The sequence below is a fragment of the Austrofundulus limnaeus genome, unplaced genomic scaffold (assembly GCF_001266775.1).
Source record: "Austrofundulus limnaeus strain Quisiro unplaced genomic scaffold, Austrofundulus_limnaeus-1.0 Scaffold138, whole genome shotgun sequence".
Taxonomy (NCBI): Eukaryota; Metazoa; Chordata; class Actinopteri; order Cyprinodontiformes; family Rivulidae; genus Austrofundulus; species Austrofundulus limnaeus.
The window spans coordinates 403,642-416,623 of record NW_013952540.1 but is presented as its reverse complement, the minus strand read 5'-3'; the positions used below and the strand labels follow the sequence as shown (position 1 = coordinate 416,623).

Genomic DNA, 12,982 nt, shown 5'->3' with positions numbered 1-12,982 from the left:
GATGTACTTTCTGACTGCCTCAGACAACTGTTCCTCAAAACTATCCATGTTGTTTGGACACGCAACAATTTTTGAAGACGAGTATTTGAAGAAAAATTTTACCATTTTTTGAGTGCACAAACACACCCATGAACTTCTAACCAATCACACAAAAAAATTGCAAGAGGAGGGGCACGAAAAGTTTGCCTTGTGCCAAGAAGGTGCGGCCAACACAAAGCTGGCAGACACCTTGCCCGCGCAACCTGACTCTGGAACAAGCGGAGGATAAAACATGGAAAACCAGCAAGACATGCCTGCCTGCCTTTCAGGGCAGAGGGCAAAAATGTTCATAGCTGCCTCGTGAACACACCAGATTGAAGCATCCACGGAGGGGCTTGCACTGGTGCTTTTCTGGTCTTTACCAGCATCACCTATCAATTCTCTGTATCCAAATCCAAAGTTTGCTTTAATCTTTTGATTGAATTGCTGAATGAGTTGAGAAGTTCTGAGGAACGGCAAACCAAACTGTCATAAATAATACTGCCAAAAAGGCATTTGGTCATCATTAACCCACATTCTTCAACATCCGCTAAATGACACGTATAAAAATTTTAATTGAATTAAAGTGGATTTTTAACTGTGAACTCTATTTGCCATGAATGATTAACGTGGCGTTATTATGAAAACACAATGAGCCACTGATGTCATTCCACAGCAGTTTCCTTTCAGTGTGTGTTACTAAAGCAGCAATTCCAGTTAAGTGCACAACTGGACAGGCTCCCAGCAAAACATCTCTGGAAATACACAGAGTGATTTGTCATTACTGTACCTTCAGCCCCCCTACCCACCACCCCACGCTTGGACCCCATTAACATGACGGCACGCTAAATGTTTCTGATGGATGGGAAATATTTCTCAGATGACAGAGCATTACTTAACATGAACTTGTTCCGTGTGATAGTAGGAATAATCACAACCCGGCATCCGACGACTTACTGAACGCCTCACTGAGGGAGAGCAGAGTGAATAAAGGACAAAGAAAGGGTGTGTGTGTGTGTTTAAAGAAGCGGTGGTGGTTGTGGAGGTGAAAGCCAATTCTGACTCTTCTGACCCTTAAGAGACGAGCTGAATTTCAAACATTCATCAGGAGTCAAGAAAATACCATTAAGGATCCAATCAATTTTCAGCCACGAGGTCTGATGATCTTCAGACACACACACACACCGCTCCCTCTTACGCACACACGCTTAAAAAAAATACAGCGTGAACAAAGCAATGCATCATCATTTATGCTTAAAGGGATATTCTGTTCAGTACTGAATAGATGTCCTATCAAATAGTTATCAATACTTTGTATCTCAGCTGCTCAGAGAGCTCAGACTGTGAGGCTAGGCTAATGGGCTAGCCAGACGAGAGTTAATTGTTTATCATTATATAGGCTTAAAGAAATCTGTTCCAAAAAATGACATATTGGTGTAAAATTTATGAAATACACCGTGAAATATATTAGGTCACATGTCAAACTCAAGGCCCGTGGGCAAAATGTGGACCACCACAGCATTTTATGGGGACTACATGAGCTTCAAAAACGTATTTATCTTAAAATAAGCATATGCTGCTTTAAAGCCAGCATTGACCATAAACTACATCCCCCATTATCCATGCTGATTATTTTACCCGTAAAATGACGGCATCCCACCACTAGGTGGAGGTGCACGGGGTTCAAAAGTAGCTGGCAGCTGGCGAAATTCACCATGTAAAATATCTATTTCTCTGCATTTTCATAGGTTACTTTTGCTGTGACCCAGTTGTACTGGGAAGTGRGAATTTCCCACTTTCAAGTCAAAAATTTAAACGGGAACGCCCCTCCAGTGTGAATTCCATGTCAGAAAGTGGGAGAGCTCAGAATTCAATATGGTGGATWTTTACTACAACACAACCGTGAATAAAACTCTATTATTTATTTTTCAATTAGTCAGTTGTACACGCAGTACTTTTCAGTGTTTATATGAGGTCATGTTAAAATGATGTTTGTGTGCAAAAAATWCCACATAGAGCTCAGTAATTGTTAGCAGTGGTCAGCTGTAGCAATGAGACAAGGACCATGGAAGTTAATTACAACTGGCCATGCTCACGTAGCCCTCARTGAAAATAAGTGACTTCACTAATATGAAACCTTAATCGTTGGTTTAGTTTGTCRTCGTTTTATCAGCCRAACAACATTCAYGTTCCAATGCTTRTGTATGTGTGCTGAGCATAGAATCKGTGTGTGCCAGCTAAAACAACCTATAATAGAAAAGTAAGKGTACAGGTTTAATGTTTCACACATGTGTGTCTTTTTTGAGATAGTTCTATTATCAGGCTGAAAAATGATAACAACTGRCTCCTGTTAGTGATAAGCATAGTCTCGTCAAAGACTTTTGCCTTATTCACYATATACGCCGAGGTCAATGGCTGTATCATATCTGCCGTAACATCCAACTCTGGATAATCATTTGAAAGAATATAACTTTAAACATGACAATAAGATGAAACAGTCCAACAAATGCTTCAGACGAAAAGAAAATTGGTTCAGGAACAATCCAGGAGCCATCAAGGCCTAAGTCTGAAATGTTGGATGCTGCTGGAACATCAGAATCACAACAAGTTCAGCCAAGAATAGTGGACAAATATCAAGACGTTCACTAAGTATTAAGGCCCTGTCTCACTTTTATGTTTTAGATTACTTATGCCRACTATTCAACCCAATCATTAGCTTTACTGTATGTATACATCAGGAGGCTTCTAGAAGACRATTTAATTTAATCTTTAACGTAGATGTTTCCAACGTCGAACAAAATGTTCATAAGTTGGCATAAGTTGTCTAAAACATCAGTGTGATAGGGCCTTTAACAGGGATGTATGTATTTATTTAGATGTATACACTTGACCATGTAATTAGAGAAATCCTACAGTAAATTTTCACTTCTTCACACTACAATTGTTTTTAAAAATGTTATAGGTGTATGTTCTATAACCATTAATCATTAAAAGCAGCCAAAATYCTATAAAAATTAAGCCTAAGGTGAGTAGATGTAAGTTCTTTTAGCTCTTGAACAGACACACAAAAAAATTTAATTYGAGGTTTGCCCAAAACTTACCCCATTTTGACTTTTTGCCYGCTCTTARTGTCACCGTTTCTCCTGAAAAAAGCCAGAAAAATGGTGCACGCATCCTTGAGCTCCATGCGCAGAGATGACTGACTACRCTCTGACAGAGTCAGAAAGTGACCCAGGCAGTGGTGCTAAAATGTGGGTCTGTTGGCTGAAATAGGCCACACGCAAGCATCATCTAAGCCCGAGTGCTTTCCGCTCAATCGGCAGGCAGCGCGGCCAGGTTAGCGAGCCTGCTCTCATGTTSTACTCGCTGTGTCTCCAGCATGTCATTATCCACCACCGGGCCTGAGCAGAGACAGTGATCTGGCAGGCAAAGACTTTCCCATATGTCACACGTTAAGCCTTCTTGAAAAGAAGAAAAAAAAAGTCCCTGCTGGGAGGAAAGCAATCCGGTAGTTTTGGATTAGATCAGTCTGGGATAGAAGCACAACTCAAGGACAGGGATCCCCCTGTTTTWTCAGCCAAAGTGTGTTTGTGCACATGCTTGTGTGGGACTTCACGGGTGAWTAAGAGGCTTTGGTTTCGCTAAACTCAACACTTTCTGTGCGAGGGGAAGCCAGTGCAGAGGCTGCATGCCAGGACGCTCGCTTGCACGATCAAAGGTCCCAGCAAGTCATCTCTGATTTTCTTTTTTTTTTACTTCCTTTTTCCAAAACATGCCATTTCATTAAGAGTTTTTAATGTTTACTCGCAAGATTCACAGCTTATAAACTAAGCAGGAGCAGCTTGTCTCCCTGTTAGATGTTTATGCTGCCGTCATCGCTTGGCAACAGCTTCGCTACATCTTTATTATGGATTTTGAGTCATGAATTTTTCATTAATGGCAAAGAACATAGTTGTTTAGGCTTCAGGGATGAATAAAGACATAGTATTTCTTAAAGTAATGCATATCACCCCTTGACACCTTTTATGCTACATTTCTGAAACTTAAATCGTTTAATGATGGGACAGGACAGTTACAACCATTTTAGTCAAACTTTGAAAAATCTTAGGTGCAATCTCATGCAAGTTCTCTTAACATGCATTAGCCCTCAGATATGTTAGGGACAACTCCCAGTTACAACCACGCCAACTTTTAGCTCAATATCTGTACAATTTAYTGAGTTAGAGCCATTTATGTGCTTGCTAAGGTTAATTTGCTGCAGCAACCAWTGTGAATTGTAATGACTCCAACATTTAATCAGCTGTAATCTAACATCCAAATTACATTTTCAGTAAGTTTCTATAAAATCCATCCAGTGGTTCAMGAGATACGCTGCTAACAGACAAACRRTGTTAACTTCAATAGTTAATAGGAAGATATTAAGCACATATCTTGATCAACCTGAGACCACTCAGCTTATGTGTTGTGGATTAGTCTCAGCTACTAACAAACCCAATTTTTGCTTAATRCCTAAAAAATTAAATAAGCTATAGGCATTTATGTGTTTGCGAATGTCACTTAGCCGTGGCAACCATCTTAAACAAGGATGACTCCAAAAGTTAATCAGTTATGAATAAATATCCACTGATTATTATTGGAGAGTTWCATTAAAATTYGTCAAGTGATTTATGAGATATTTTGCTAACAGACAGAAAAATACACTTACAGKCRAAAACATTATTGCCTCTTGCCTTTGCGTGATATGAGCGTTTCACCACATGAAACGCTGRGGAAAGCTCAGACAAGCCAACAGGAGGAAAACAATTTTCTCAGCTCATTTTGAGTAAAACTCATTTCGCTGCTGCTGTCGAAAGCTCAGGTTGACCCAAACCCTCTAATCAGATTTTACCGGTGAACAAATGCAACACTGTAAAAAGCTCGASAAGCAATACTGAGAACAATCGCCCCAGTTGTGCAGCCTAATKGAGGCCATCGTCGAGGACCTCGCGTGACCGCTTCATCAACAGTCACAATCGCCTTATCAGAGTGCCAAACTGTGAGAAATATTCAATTCTTCTTCTCTGACTTCTTTCCAGCAAATCACTTATGTACGCCCACCGGGTGATTGCCAAGCTTAACCCAAACCTAAGCCACTCTTATCCTCTTAGAGCCGTTTTGCTCAAACCATGCAGTAGACCCTTTTCTTAGACGTGACCTAAATGAATGAAAGAAACAAGCTCCGTGGAGCTGGAGGCTTTCAGCGGAAAGCTTCGGTCGGTTTCAGAGCTGCACATAAGTCACGCGTGCTACTGCGAAGGTGCATTACAAAAAGGTCTGCGCCCTCRTGACCGCTGACTCTCTCTAACGACCTTTAACCCAAACAACAAGGCACACATGCAAGAGATCAGGAGGCCACGGTGTTTAGCAGGCTTTGACAGCCATATATCTTCATAATATTTGCAGACGAGTTGCCGTCACAAAGACATTTCTGTTGCATGAAAGTCCCCCTTCAGGGTCAGTTTCCAATAAAAACTACAACACTCTTTAAATAGGAAATTCGATTGAAAAGCTCAAACCAATCTTTCAAGAAGTGCCATGCAGTTTAAATTAAAAAGAACATATGGAAGGGACCAGATTTGGGTTCTTTAGTTTCACTGCATTTGGAAGGATTTAAAGAGCAAATTTATGTTGACCGTCCCACATGTTCAGCAAAGGAAGCAGTTCAGTGTTGAGCGAACCACTGGCCTTTAAGCATCTTGTTAGTGAGGTACAGCCATGTGTGTTCCACATGCAGGATAGAGCTACAGACATCCCAGTGGGAAACCTTAGCAATGGTGACAGCAGGACCTTCAATGTCTCCCAAGAGGGGTGTCTTTGGGGACTTTGGGTGGTTAAACTAAAGAACAGAGATGGTTTATAAATACTAGGGAGTTAAAGGTTTGAAATAAGTTGTCATTTAGAGATCAGTTGTGGGAAATTGTGGATTAGAACCTAGCGGATAAAATTAAATACCYTGATTTAAGGGACTTGGTGTTCAGGGTGGAAAAACTCTAGACAAAAGATTTAAATTTTTTTATAATGTATTAACCTAAGAAATCAAAGTTCTTCAGGTACTATTAGGCTTTCAAAACCGTAGAAGAATAAAAGCTTATATTTATAACTGAATAGAAAACTGATTCAACCTTTAATAAGGGTTAAAAGGTGTGGTTTAAAATACGATGGTTGCAATTGTTGCCAAACCATCTCTAATCTTCCGCTTTACAACACAAAAAACAAATTTGAGATAACCTGAATCAAATTTCCTCTCTGTTTGGAACCTTTTGTTGCTCACAAGTCCTTAGAGGTTTCATTGGTTTWGTTTGAGTAGCCACAGTTTCCGCAATGTTACCAGAAATATTCATTGCTGTACTTGTCTGTTTCGAGTAGTTACCGATTAGATTCAGGATCATATTTTGCTTGAACCACTCATCTTTTTTATAGTTCTGAATCAAATTTTAGTTTATGATGGTTATTTGGATTGTTTCTAAAATTAACTTTTAAATTGTTGATAGCAAAATCCAGAGTACCATCAGTTGTACTTTTACCACAGCCTGGGAACAATGGCTTGAATCTAGACCAATCATGCGACCTGAAACTAATATGATCAAGTTCAAAAAGTGAGAGCCCACTCTACAAAATCCAAAGGATCAAGTGCTTACAGCTACTTTCACAAAACATTTCAGGCTTCCTGTCTTAATGGGATTTGTTTGAGGAACTAAGCAGCATACGACTGTCAACGCACAGCTGTTGCGCCTCTGAACCATCAAGAGAGGTGGTCAAAGAGCTAAAAATGGTTGATATATGTAAGAGTAAGTCAGCATTGCTTACCCAGTGAGTTATACTCCATCACTCCAATGGTTCCACAATGCTCACAATCTTCTTTTGTGTCTAATCATTAGAGAACACATCAGGTTGAGGTGGGACTTTACGAATGGGGGGAGGAAGTTTAAAAACTAAGTGGAAATGAGTAAGATTTCGGAAAAGATGCTCAGATCGTGATATTTTTGAACTTTGAAGGAGATAGTTCAGACACACGATAAAGATAAATGGGAACTTCGACAGTAGCTACAGCCATGAGCTCATAGCAGAACAGACCTTCGTTTAAACGTTGGCATGCAAGGCGTCAGGAAGGAAATGCTATTAGAAATGGTTTATAAAAGAAGCCCCACAGAAATGCATACATCAAAGAAACCAACCTATTTATCCCCATCGTCCTGCAAGACCGATTTGGCGCTTTCTGCTGTAATGCTTTTACTTTGAAACAATCAGCTTAAATGAGACAATACATACTGYAGAGCGAAACAGCAGTCGATCTATACGTATCAACCCGAGCAGCTGTCAGAGAACCAAATCCATACAGCAACCATTAGGTCAGTTACATGTGGTTGGGCTTTAGGCTACAATATGTGCGCACCAGTTTCACAAGCTGGATAAAACCGGTGAGCTGATGTCCTGATGTGGCAAAGGATGCCCTACTTCTGCAGTGACCTGACCTCTTTCAACAGCCTACAAACATCATAACCAGCATGTTTAATCTGTGGCAGAAGTCCTATGAATTTGTAGCTTTGGTAAAAAAAAAAAGGTTTAAAGGTTTAAAGTAGGGCTTAGCAAYTGAACAAAGTGTTCCCCTTTAAAGAAAAACTGAGGGATTGATGTCAAAGCGCTCCTAAGGGATGGTAATTTAGCACGAATGATAAAGCAGAATAACGCAAATTAGGTCTAATCATTCGTAATTCCCTGTTCAAATTAAGTTAAAAGGCAAGGATTAAACACAGCAATAAATCCGTTAAAAACGAGGTGTTCCCAAAATAGTCACCTATTATCTATCTAATAGTCCTGGGTTTATAATGAAGTCACTTCAAAAGACTGACCCCATCATCCTCCTTAAGACCCCAGATTTGTCGTCTCGAATACAGGTCTGATTGGTCGGAGCAAATCCTGCAGTTGCTACCAAATTGAAACACTTGGGCCAGGCGTGGTTGGATGCTTGGGCGATTAGACGGGGAAGCATTGATCGGTGGAGAGTGCTGGTCCAGCTGTGCAGGCCACTGGAATGGTAATGAGTGTAGCACATGAGCGCGTACAGTACACCACGCTGAAACTTTACTCTGCGGACCGTGGAGGGATCCACCTGAGCGTGACCGTCCAAACATGTCCAGACTTGAAAAGCCATTCCTGCCTGTTTACATCATCTGTGCCTGACTTCCATGCACGCATACACACGCATACAATATGCATGTGTGTGTGTGTGCGCGCGCATGTTCTCACATAGTGAGTAATGCACAGAGAGAACACTGGGGTATAAATCTGCARGCAGCCACCGTCGTCTGCTGCTGTTGTTAGTCTAGTCGTAAGTCTCCCATATCCTGCCAAGAAGAGGGCCCTTCAAGACTGTAATGATTCAAAGTGGAGTGGAGCGGGTCAGCTGTAAACGCCTCGGCTTTGACAACTTGCACACGTGTGCTCCGGGTAACCTGCAGCACAGAACTATCARTTTATGAGGAACTCGTTTCCAATTGACTACTGCAAATATGGTTTGGCTTGAATCCCTTTGAGGTCTGAGCTCCTGTGCGTTTGGAATCTGAAAGGCTTTTCTTTTACTTTTTTTCCAAGTGCCCAATTTTCACAACTAGAAGGAAAATTTGTAAAATAAAATCTTTTGGATAGTAAGACTAGGAGACAAAATCAACTACAGAAATAGTATTTTCTGTAAAAAAAAAAAAAAAAAAAAAAGCCAAGTGTTGAATGAGTACTCTAATTTGTTGAATGAATTGTTCATTAAACTGTTAAAACAAAAACAAAACCTAAAATGATAGCTAAACTGTAGCAAAAATTATCTCATTTGTAGCCAAAAGCTAATAACAACAAAATGATTTAATGAGTTAAGGTTATAGTAAAGTTACTAAACCCATGGCTAAAAGTTTAAATTAGCCAAACAGTAGTTTAAAGCTCTGAATTTTAAAAAGTGACTAAAAGGGAAAAATCCACAAAACTATAGCTCAAAGCAAAAATAAACAAAATTGTAGCTAACCGCACAGACTGACAAAACTTCAGCTAAAACATGAAATCTAGCAAAAAGGTGGCTAAAATAGAAATGTAATAAAACCATAGATAAAAAACTAAAATTGGCAAAATTGTAGCTAAAAGCTCGTAGCTAGCAAAACAATATGAAAAAAAAAACCCTTTATGAATACATAGTGTGAACAACATAGAAACAGAAAAAAAAACTCTAAAGAAGAAAACACTGAATCAGCATTCACACAATGTTGAAGACTTAAACGCTGTTCACTCTGAGTGGTAAGTTTAAGTTGTTTTGATGATGTCATTGCTTCAAAGTTGTTGCTACCTTAATGCTGCCTCTCTCATCTTCAGGTCCAACACGGGGACCATAGTGGCCCCATCAGGTTGTCTTCTCATTGTTCATCCTGTCTGAGTATCAGGAAGGGACAAGGCCACAAGGCATCCACACAGGACAGATGTCCAAATTACTCCTAACTGAAACATCAAGTTCCCTCTTACTGACAGTCCGGTCCTGTGTTGTCTGGTTCTGACTCTTAAATGTCTGAGTTGTGCAGGGTGGACACGAGGAGGCTGCTGAGTCTTTCACTAATCCATTGGAGTTTAACAGAAAGACTCGCGAGTGGTGGGGGAACCTTTGGGGGGTTGACCCAAGTCAGGAGGGGTTGGGCATGTGACCCACAACAGGATAAGAGCCCAAACTGGTTGGGGGGGAGGGTGTGTGTGTGTATGAAGGCCTGGATGTGTGTGTGTGTGTAAACATACGCCTGGAGCTGTGTCCATTTAACTAAAGATAAGTCCAGTTCTGGGATTTCTCATCACAACAAAAAAATTACAGTGAAGAACTGATAAAGTTTCATGTTTTATTTATTTATTTTTAAGTATTATTTAGTCAACTTTAACCATCCAAGTCAGCCTGGTCTGGCTCCAGTTCCTTCACCATGAGTCGAGGCAAAACTCCAATTAATTAGCAATACGCAAATCAATTGTTGCCCCAGGTCAAAGACATCCTGGTCTATTTAAAAGATTGGAACATCTACTTAACATGATTTGCAGTTGTTATTTTGAAACGCACGTCGATAAACCAAGCTTTCTACTCCCTTAACGCAAAACAAATAACGTGTCCAAATCAATCAGGAGACGCGGGCAATGGTCTTGCTGAGGAGCAACAAAAATAACTGCTGCTAGCTGACATGCTTTCGATGCTGTGCATGCTTAGGAAAAAAAGAAGAGGAAGCAGCAGACAGAGCAAAGATTCATGGGAAGACACTCATCCATTCCTGCACTATTGTCTCATCTGCCATTGGGGCCCAACGACACAGATTAGAAAGTAAGCAAGTTAATCCACTGAGGGGCCAGGTAGCAGTATTCAGCCACGTTCAGACAAGTTTTTAGCATCTCTGAAACAAAGGTTAAGATAATAACCAAGGGGAATGAAATCATAGTGTGGAGGAAGATGATGAACTTTTGCAAATGGTGGAAGAAAAGAATCTCAGTGTCATCATACCTGGTGGGCCTGAATGAAGGGCGACGGGGAAATTTTAGAACTTTTCATACATTGAGGGAAGTTATTGCAATGAGTCAAAGGTGTGCTGGTCAGAAACCAGGTTGAGATGTAGGCAAAACCAGGAAGTGACCAAGCAAAAGCCCAAGGACATACAGAACACATCAACCCCTTCAAAGATATAACCTTCAGAAATCTGTGAACATAACCAAAGGTTTGTAAGACTAATACATGATACAAGGGTGGGGCTGGTACAGTCTTTAGGAGGAGGCCTGAGCGAACTTAGCATACCCTTACATGCTATGCTGGCTCTGACACGTAAAAACAAATTTGAAGCAAAGTTTTGGAAAAAAACTGTGAGATTTTCTTTATACGTCTGTATACGTCTGTATATGTACTAAGTGGTGGAAAATCCGTGTACTGTATTTTATGGACAATCAGTACAACTTGTCATGTATGCAAAGAGAGCTACTGTAGTTCAACGACAAAGGCCTAGAATTTCTTAAAGGAGCGTCTTTCATGCCAGACTTTAATACAAAGATAGTCTGAGGTTGAGAAATCTTGACAACGTTATCATATGAAATCACGCTCAGACACTGAGTTAAGGGTGACTTTCAGCTACAGTTACATTAAATTTTAGGGCTATAGCTATAAGACTGACTGAGGTACAGCCATGTCTGTATTGGCTAATGGTGATTTAGCTGTAGTGACCATCTTCTATCAAGCAGACTCAAATGTATTAGTTGTAGATGTGCAGCTGTGCGTTTCATTAAAATCTATAGAGTGGTACTCTGATAGCCGGACATGAACTCAGGCGTGGGCAAAAACAGTATTGCCCGCTTTCTCTTTCTGGCAGTGGGCGGTACAAATAAAATAGATACAGAGTACAGAAAAATAACTACAACTTCAATAAAGTAAGAAAGAGACATCATAACCCAATATATTTAAGATCCCATCAGGAGACAATTCAGTTCTCAGAAATGAAAACAATCAATTGATGACACTGAAAAACACATTGAAACAATAATATCCGAGAGAAATTCTGCCTTCTTTTCTGCTTTGATAACACAGCCCACATTCTTGGTGTCTGACGCTCAGTAAGAACCATCCCATTTGGGCGACCCCTGCTAGGCCCTAGAAATTTATCAGCCTCTGTGAGAACCTGTGCAGGACCCGTCAGCTTTATACCTCTTTGCACAATTGCTGTACTTTCTTATATGGCTGCTCCCTTATCTACTAATCTGTCCCACCATCATTCCCCTTTATTTACGAGTTAAGCACAAGTATAATTGCATTTTCTCGTGCGCACGAAATGTCAGACGGTGAGTTATTTCCACCGAACCAACAACTAAACCCAACCGGAGGACAGGTGCAGCCAGCCATGTTGGAATTAAAATACTGGTTCAGACAGCGGGGCTCCGTTATGATTTATGCACCTGGGGACTGAATGGCTTTAACAGCTGGGAAAGGCCCACGTTTTGTACGACCTGCTACTGGTTTGCCAAACACAGGAGAATTAACTGGAAATACAATTATTCCCCTCAAATGCTGCTGCTACCGGACCCTCGGGCACGGCATTAAAAGCTTAACGGCTCTCAAGCACAAAACGAATTTCCCTGAGAGAGAGATTCACCGTTTGAAAGGTATCAACTGCACATTTAAATATGTGATAAATCTTGGAATCTTTGGCTCTTAAACATTTCATTCCCCTTCGATGGTGACTCTGCCCTCGTCAGCACCAGGACCATTAAAATGTACAGGATTTTCTCCTCCAGCTTTAATGAGAAGATAAGCAGTCAATGCGAAATCCCGTGCAAGTGAAGCCTTGAATGCCTATCGCCTAATTACGGCATCCGACTTTTGATTTGCTGTCACACTTCAGCAGCTGCACGGAGGAGGACGAAGCTCGGGAAGCAGAGGTCACGAAAGCTGCTATGAGAGCATTTGTTGGGGGGGGTGCGTCCTGGCTTCAAAGTTCTGTTTTGGAAAGCGAAAGAAGTGAACTGAGTGAGCATAAGTGTGCTCTTAAGACCTCTGGAGCAGATAAAAGAACCCAATTATGCAGTTCAAACTAAAATGATGCACTGTTCTTGGGAAAGAGATCCAAACGTCTGAATATTAACAGGAAAGAAATAAAGTAATAACAGCCTGAACTCTGAAATATTGGTGGCTTTACTCACAAAACCACTTTCTGTTGTCTTTAAAGGGGCAATATTATGTGTTTCTCAGGCATACATTTAAATACTATACCATAATAAAGTATCTATGTCACCATTAGCTGTTATTAAAATGATGTTTTTATGTTTAAATAGAAAATAAACTTATCTTCTCATCACTTCCTCTTCTAAATGCCTTGAAATTGGCCTCTGTCTCTTTAAGAATCACCTTCCGCTTCCATCCTGTAAGTTTCGGTCAGTGCGGGGG

General features: G+C 40.6%; 1 protein-coding gene across 3 annotated transcripts in view; it reads right to left on the bottom strand.

The window, feature by feature from the left end:
• Positions 1-12,982, bottom strand: part of LOC106522871 (nck-associated protein 5) — a gene marked incomplete in the record, with an annotated part of 243,923 nt that overhangs the window by 64,153 nt on the left and 166,788 nt on the right.